The sequence below is a fragment of the Phyllostomus hastatus genome, unplaced genomic scaffold (assembly GCF_019186645.2).
Source record: "Phyllostomus hastatus isolate PE091 unplaced genomic scaffold, TTU_PhHast_1.1 phas_scaffold_177, whole genome shotgun sequence".
NCBI lineage: Eukaryota > Metazoa > Chordata > Mammalia > Chiroptera > Phyllostomidae > Phyllostomus > Phyllostomus hastatus.
The window spans coordinates 1,423,866-1,431,831 of NW_025334012.1; positions in this window are offsets into that span (position 1 = coordinate 1,423,866).

Here is a 7,966-nt window from a genome sequence, read left to right on the forward strand (position 1 = left end):
ATAACTAAAACAGACCCCACAGGCAGGGAGAAGGCAGGACCCAGAAGGCAGGAAAGCAGACAGGACTCTCTGCCTCTGGCTACGCTGCCTGCTGGCTTCCCACAGACAGAAATGTGGCTGCCTCGTGGCTCCTGAGTTTTCATGTCACAGTTCCAGCGACACAGAAACCTTAACTCCAGTTTTCTGTGTGCGAAAATGCGGGGTTCAACTTGGGTCTGCCAAGGCAAGAGGGTAGGTTTAGGGGCAAATCTAAGGTATGTGGGTCTTGACAGTTGTATCATTCTTGGGTAGAAAGCTCATTAAGAAAAGGAACGCAAGATTGCATGCAAAAAATGAAGACTTGGAACGAATGAGACTATAAATAACAACAAATGAAGAATGTTCTAGAGCTGACCAATACCAAGACATTACAAAGTGAAAAAACTCCATGATATTTGTGCAGTTGAGTCTGATGGTTCCACAGGCTACCTTCTGACTCTGTACACTTCAAACCCATGTGCATCTGAGTGCTGTGGGCCACAGGGCAGCGGTCCGCATGCTGACTCTGCCTGTTCCAGGTCGATGTTGGCTGAGTCGGCACAGTGCTCCTGGAAGGCATTTTCCATGGGATGACTGCCAATAACTTAACCAAATACAAACGTATTTACAAATCAGTAAACCTGAGCATAGTGTTTCTACCTTAAATACCCCGTAGCTGACCTCATGGTGCCTGCAGCCACTCTGACAGTGCGGGGGGGTGTGTGGGGCTGTGTGTGTGTGGGTGGGTGTGATCAAAGGGCAATTGAGGTGGCAAGACACTGTTTTTAACCAATTGTGGTTGAGATATCTTCTTTTTTTTTTAAAGATTTTATTTATTTATTTTTTTAGAGAGGGAAGGGAGGGAGATAGAGAGAGAGAGAGAGAGAGAGAAACATCAATGTGCAGTTGCTGGGGGTTATAGCCTGCAACCCAGGCATGTGCCCTGGCTGGGAATCGAACCTGCGACACTTTGGTTCGCAGCCCGTGCTCAATCCACTGAGCTACGCCAGCCAGGGCTAGATATCTTCTTTTTAAAATTGTACAGAAAGACATGTGCCCACACAAACACACAGCTGTGGCCTTCCCAAGGCCTTGGATTGGTCTCCTTGGGCAGGTAAGGAGCCCTGGTGTCTTCGTTTGTCACCTTCATGGAAGATTTACCTCTGGGCAGGGTCTTGTGGCAACCAAGTTGTTGCTGGAGACTGAAGCTGGTGAGTGAGGTGGGTGTTCCCTGAAGAAATGAAAAAAAAAATGTTTCGATGAAAGATAATTACAATCTATTGTGAGTAGGGATTCGGGTGGGCTAAGAGAGCACAAATGAGGAAGTTCAGAGGCATTGGCTCATGCTGCAGGGGAGAGGTCAGGGAATGTTTGCTGGGGAAAATGACATCTTGGGTGAATTATGGAGGCTGAGTGGTGGGCGGAGAATGTTCCACGCAAATAGGTAGCATGTGTAAATGGAGGTGGCTGACTTGGGCACAGCGATTATGTTAGTGACTTTGGAATGAAGTGTGTGAGGGTGAGCTTGCTGGGAGGCAGCCCAGGACACAATCCGGGTCAGATCACGAGGGCCTGGCATGTCATGCGAGGACCTTTGAACTCTCCGCTGAAGGACATGCGGGTCCCAGGGAAGGGGTTGGAGCGGGGAACTTGGATAATCAGGTCCGCAGGAGCCCGTCAGCCCAGCACCCGTGGTCAGTATGGAAGACTTAGTGTTGTCAAAGAAAATGCTCCAGACAGTCTGGTGATCTAGCTGACTTTTTTCACTCCGTGATTCATGGGTCAGGCAGCACCCTATCTAGCAGATGAAAAGGAGCTTCAAAGAGCTGTATTAGTGAGCAGAAATAAGGAAGTTATACCGGGCCTTTGCTGATTGGTTAAATCAGGGTTACTTTCCTTACATGGAATAAAGGGAAATGTTGGAGCAGGGCTGGGTGACTTGTGCTGAGTAGGCAAGTGCTGATTGCTTGTCCCAGGCTTTCCTTTCCTGGGAGAGCTGAGCACAGAAACTCAGTGAAGTTTCAGTTTGCTGACATGGGGCCCAGGGGGAGCTACTCCATCTTGGGCCTAATGTGGTTACTTTAACAGCAGAAACTGAAACTCCTTCCCATCTGAAACACAGAAATGCAGAAAAAAATTAATAACAAAGTACGTTGTAATCACTATGTTGTAGACTTGACACTAATATAATATGGTATGTCAACTGTTATTGAAAAGTAAAAGAAATTAAAAAAAATTGGAAGATATGATTGACCTCAAATCTAAGCAAAGGAAATTCTCAAGAGCCAGAACTACAGAGGCTCCTACAGCTAGAAGAGTGGAGCTTGAACACTGGCCCCCGGGGGAAAGGGACGGGGTCAGAGTCTTTATAGCTGGGTAGGGGGCTCACATGGCCACACAAGACGGAGTCTGGACCACGGGCCTGGAATGAGCAGGATGCTGGCACTGACTTAGGGCTCCTAATATGGCTGTCTACTTGGGCCTCTATGGATAAAGGGGTTGGACATTGGAAAAATGTGCAGAGAAGGTGCCATTTGTTCCTGAGCTTCAAACATGGAGACCTCTCGAGGCCCCCTTCCCTCCCAGGGTATGTGCTGTGTTTGCCACCTACAACATATTCATGTGGATAGTATTCATTGGGATCCTACTCTATGCCAGGTCTCACGTGCTACAGATAGAATGTTCTTTGAAAAGCTGCTGAATGATTATCTGGGGACATATCTGGTGACAAAATATTTGAAAAATCTTGACATTTTTCCTTCTTCACTCTTCCCCAGCCTCCGCATTTTATCCTTCCCCCTGCAAGCCCCAACAGGCTTTCTGTTTGAGGCAAGTTGAGTTGAATTTAGGATGCACGTCCTGGCAGAACAAAGCAAGGGGAGGATTTCATCCATAATGGGAGGCTATCCACTTCCATCAAGGGCCCCAATCCTGGGTCTGGTGCCTTAACTAGGAGTCTGTCCACAAGACATGGGAATTTATCAGTCGAAGAGAGTCACTTAGTCCGACCGAACAAGGTGTCTGTCTGCCAGGCAGCAGAACTGAGTCAAAGGTCAGGGAACTGGTAATGACACACAAGGCCGAGTCCCCAGGGCCTCCTGGACCTGCAGCCTTGGTTACGCAAGCAGTGAGCCAACAGCCCTAGGGAAGGAGCAGGGCGTGTGGGGCTGGGTGGAGGTACATGACTCCTGGAAGACAGTCTGAGCATAGGGCAGGGTTAGGTGAATTTACTCCCTGGGAATTTATACCTTTCTTCCTGATGAGGGATGTGCAGTAAAATAGGTGAGGTCTTAGTGTCTGGAAAGGACCAGAGAGACAACCTCCAGGCTGCTGTGTTATCTGCCCAAGAGGGTGTCACGGTTTTTGGATGGGTCAGGGGTGACTTGAAATGGGTATCTTATTTTCTGAATTACAAATTTCTTGCACAGATTGCCTCACTGTGTAGTTAAGGTCTTGGCTTCTGGAATCTCCTTGGTGCTGGGAGGAGGGCAGGAATGAACTTCACTCTCTGTAAGAAAACCTTAGTACTGCCCTGTCTAAGGTGGTAGCCACTGGCCAAGTGTGGCTACTGAGCCCTTGAAGTGTGGCTGGTCCAAAATGAGATACATTGTGAGTAGAAGATACACTTTGATAAGTTAACAACTTAATATGAAAAAGGGAATGTAAAATATGTCATGACTAATTTATCAGTATTGATTACATGTTGAAGCGAATTATATTTATGATATATAGTTTAAATAAAATATATTATTAAAATCAATGTCACCTGTTTCTTTTGATTTTAAAAAAAGTAATTATTGAAAAATTTAAAGTACATATGTGACCTGTATTTGTGGCTTACATTCTGCCTTTTTTTTTTTTTAGATTTTATTTATTTATTTTTTTTAGAGAGGGGAAGGGAGGAAGTAAGAGAGGGACGGAAACATCAATGTGTGGTTGCCTCTCACGCACCCCCTACTGGGGACTTGGCCAACAACCCAGGCATGTGCCCTGACTGGGAATCAAACCAGAGATCCTTTGATTTGCAGGCCAGTGCTCAATCCACTGAGCCACAACAGCCAAGGCTTGCAATCTCTTTCTGTTGGGCAGTACTATCTCTGTCCATCAGGACTTTCAGTTACCATAGGACAGGGACTCCTGGGTCTCTTCCTGGCTCTTCCTTCCCTCTCTAAACCTTGGGAACTCCATTACTTCTCCACAGTCATTACTTACTCCTGCTCACACACTGTTCTGAAAGCAGCAACAATCAAGCTTTGATGTAATTAGGGCCTGAGGGATAATCTTCACCCATCTCCCACCTAGGAAAGTGGTAGAGAGCCAGCAAACCCTCCAAAGTCTCAACCAAGTTGATTCTTCCTACCCCCAGGGGACTTGGCAATGTCTGGGGACATCTTTGTCACAGTTGGGTGTGGCATCTTAGGTAGAGGCCAGGGATGCTTCTAAACATTCTACAATGCACAGAACAGCGCCCCACAACAAAGAATTATCCAGCTCCAAATGTTAATAGGGTCAAGATTGGGAGACTCTGGCCTGGGCCTAGAAAAGGCCTTGGGCATCTCTGAACATGGGTTGGCAGGGAGGTTGTGGACACTGACAGCAGAGGAAACTGCTCTGCCCTCTCCGATTCCCTGGCTTTCTTGATCATTGGTGACTCATGACCCTTCCCCTGTACTCCTTCTGTACTCATCTGGAGAGAAAAGGCCGTCTCCTTCCCAGGTATGATTCACATGCCCCATGCCTCACTTAGAGACCTCTCCCTGCTGCAGATAAACCTTATAGGAGAGAGGGTGATAGAGGGGTTGGTCCAGAGGGGCAGTTGTCAGTTGTCTGTTCTCATCCCTTTACCTTACCTATGTGTAGAAGGCAGTTAGATATGAGCAGAGTGGGAACTGACTATAGGCGGAGTACGCAGGTCACCAGGAAGGAAAGCCCAGGTGCCAATGGACAGTTGTAAGGTGGGACCTCAGCCGCAGGGTGACCTTTCCTCCCCTAGCATATTGTTGGTCATGCAGTTTAGAACCCCTGACCTTTTAAAAAATTTTTTAATTGAATTTATTGGGGTGACATTGAATAACAAAATTACATAGGTTTCAGGTGTACAATTCTATAACATATCATCTGTATATTGTATTGTGTGTTCACCACCCCAAGTCAAGTCTCCTTCCGTCACCTTACTCCACCCTAAGCTCTCTGCTACCTACCCTCCCCCACCCCCGATGTTTCATATCTCTGGTCATGCATTTAGGACCCTCCCCAGAACTTTCCTCCCCTGGCATGTGGCTAGTCATGCAGTAGATCCCTTAGAGGAGAAACTAAGGGGCCAGAGAAAAGCTTTATCCATGCAAAACTACTCCCTTTAGCATTAAGCCCTCAAGGCAACAAGGTTCTGACTCAGATCAAATAACCTGAAGAACAAAGCCTTGGGTCTATTAACCACACAGACAGAGTTTTGGTCAAACTAGAGATAACATCTAGTCCTCACTTGTGTTTGGCTCCAGGCCCAGGTAATCAGAAAGGCCAGGTGAGGTGACGCCATGGATGATTTCAGGACCAGCTGCAATGACTAATGATCTCCTTCCCATCAGTGGAGGCCACAACCCTGAGGAGACATACCTGAAAAGCTAATAAATATCTATTGAGATCCTCCCCTGGGACCTCCAGATAGAAGCCCTTGATAGGATGTGGAGGACCCAACAAGCACACTTTCTCTCTCTCTAGCACACCCATACCTTCCTGCACCCCTTATTTCCCCAGGGCACTCTCTCCGGAACAAGTCTGCACCTTTTTCCCTCTCCTATGCCCAGGAGCATTTTCTTTCCCTTTCTCCTAAGCTCCGAGGGCCCTTATTTTACTTCTGTAACTTGTTTCCTGAGCCCATGCACCCCAGCTGGCTCACTTCTTCCATAGCTTACTTCTTCTACCTCTGAATTTCTAAATCAACTTTTGCTTGTATTTGAGTCTTGGCTCTGAATTCTTTTTACCAAAATTCAAGGACCAAGGTCTAACACCTGGTATCATTTTGCTGTTAACATATCATTTTTTTTTTTTTACTTTTTCTCCCACTGTTCCCAACTCCCTCTGCATCTGCCCTGAAGCTCACAGGAAGGTCCTGGTCAGAATCACAATACCAGTATTGTTGGGCAGATATCAGGCTCATGGAGAGGAAGCTGGTGGAAGCTGATAGGGTTTTCCCAGAGGGAATAAAAACTGTAAACTTGCCTCTGATTTCTTACTGAAACCCAGCTTCCAGGGTCTGCAGTTAGGAAGCAGTGCTGTTGGTGTTTGGAGAGGTCTATTCTGTCACTTTTCTTTTTTCTAGTGTGATTATATAAAGCTAGTTTAATTAGAAGTACAACAAAAATCACGGACTCCAGCAGTTGTGGGAGGGGTTGATCAGATGTTAACTTTTCTTTCTCCCTTTGTTTTTGCTTTTTTAATCATTTTTAAATTGTTACTCTATTACAGTTATCATGAATTTTCCCTCTTTGCCCTCCTCTGCCCATCCCATCCCCTGCTCCCACAGTCAATTCCCACACTGTTGTCCATGTTTGTGGGTCATTCATACATGTTTTTTGTCTAGTCCCTTCCCCTTGTTTCCACCATTATCCCCCTCACCCCTCCCCTCTGGTCACTTTCAGTCTGTTCCATGCTTCCATGCCCGTGGTTCTATTTTGTTAGTTTATTTTGTTCATTAGATTCTTCTTATAGGTGAGATTATATGGTATTTGTCTTTCACCAACTGTCTTATTTCACTTAGCATAATATTCTCCAGTTCAATCCATGCTGTTGCAAAAGGTAGGGGTTCCTTCTTTCTTTCTGCTAGGTAGTACTTCATTGTGTAAATGGACCACAGTTTTTTGAGCCGCCCATTTACTGATGGACACTTAGGCTGTTTTCAGCACTTGGCTATTGTAAATAGCACTGCTATGAACATAGGGGTGCATAAGTCCTTCTGAAATGGTGTTTCAGGATTCTTAGGGTGTATTCCCAGCAATGGAATCACTTGGTCAAAGGGCAGTTGCATTTTTAGTTTTTGAGGAAATTCCAAGCTGTTTTCCACAGTGGTTGCACCAGTCTGCATCCCCACCAACAGTGCACTAGGGTTCCCTTTTCTCTGCATCTCACCAGCACTTGTTTGTTGATTTCTTAATGATGGCCATTCCGACCAGTGTGAGGTGATATCTCATTGTGATTTTAATTTGCATATCTCTGATGGCTAGTGATATTGAGCATCTTTTCATATATCTCTGGGCCCTCTGTATGTCCTCCTTGGGAAAGTGTCTATTCAGGTCCTTTGTCCATTTTTTAACTGGATTGTTTGTCTTTCTGGTGTTGAGTTGTATGAATTCTTTATATGTTTTGGAGATCAAACTCTTGTCTGATGTGTCACTGGCAAATATGTTCTCCCATATGGTTGGTTCCCTTTTCATTTTGATGATGGTCTCTTTAGCTGTGCAGAAGTTTTTAGTTTGATATAGTCCCATTTTTCTATTTTTCTCTTTATTTCCTTTGTCCTAGGAGACATATCGGCAAAAATATTGCTATGTGGGATTTCTGAAAATTTTCTGCCTATGTTTTCCTCTAGGGTTTTTATGGTGTCATGGCTTATATTTAAGTCTTGTATCCATTTTGAGTTTATTCTGGTGTATGGTGTAAGTCAGTGGTCTAGTTTCATTTTTTTCATGTACCTGTTTAGTTCTCCTACACCATTTATTGAAAAGGCTACTCCATTGTATGCTCATCCCTCCTTTGTCAAATATTAATTGCCTGTAGAGACTTGGGTTTATTTCTGGGCTCTGTATTCTGTTCCATTGATCTATGTGTCTATTCTTATGCCAGTACCAGACTGTTCTGATTACAGTGGCATTGTAGTATAGTTTGATATTAGCAGTATTTCATTGAGTCCTAGTTCCAAACCCCAGCTCTGAAAGGTGCATTGCTTGCCTTT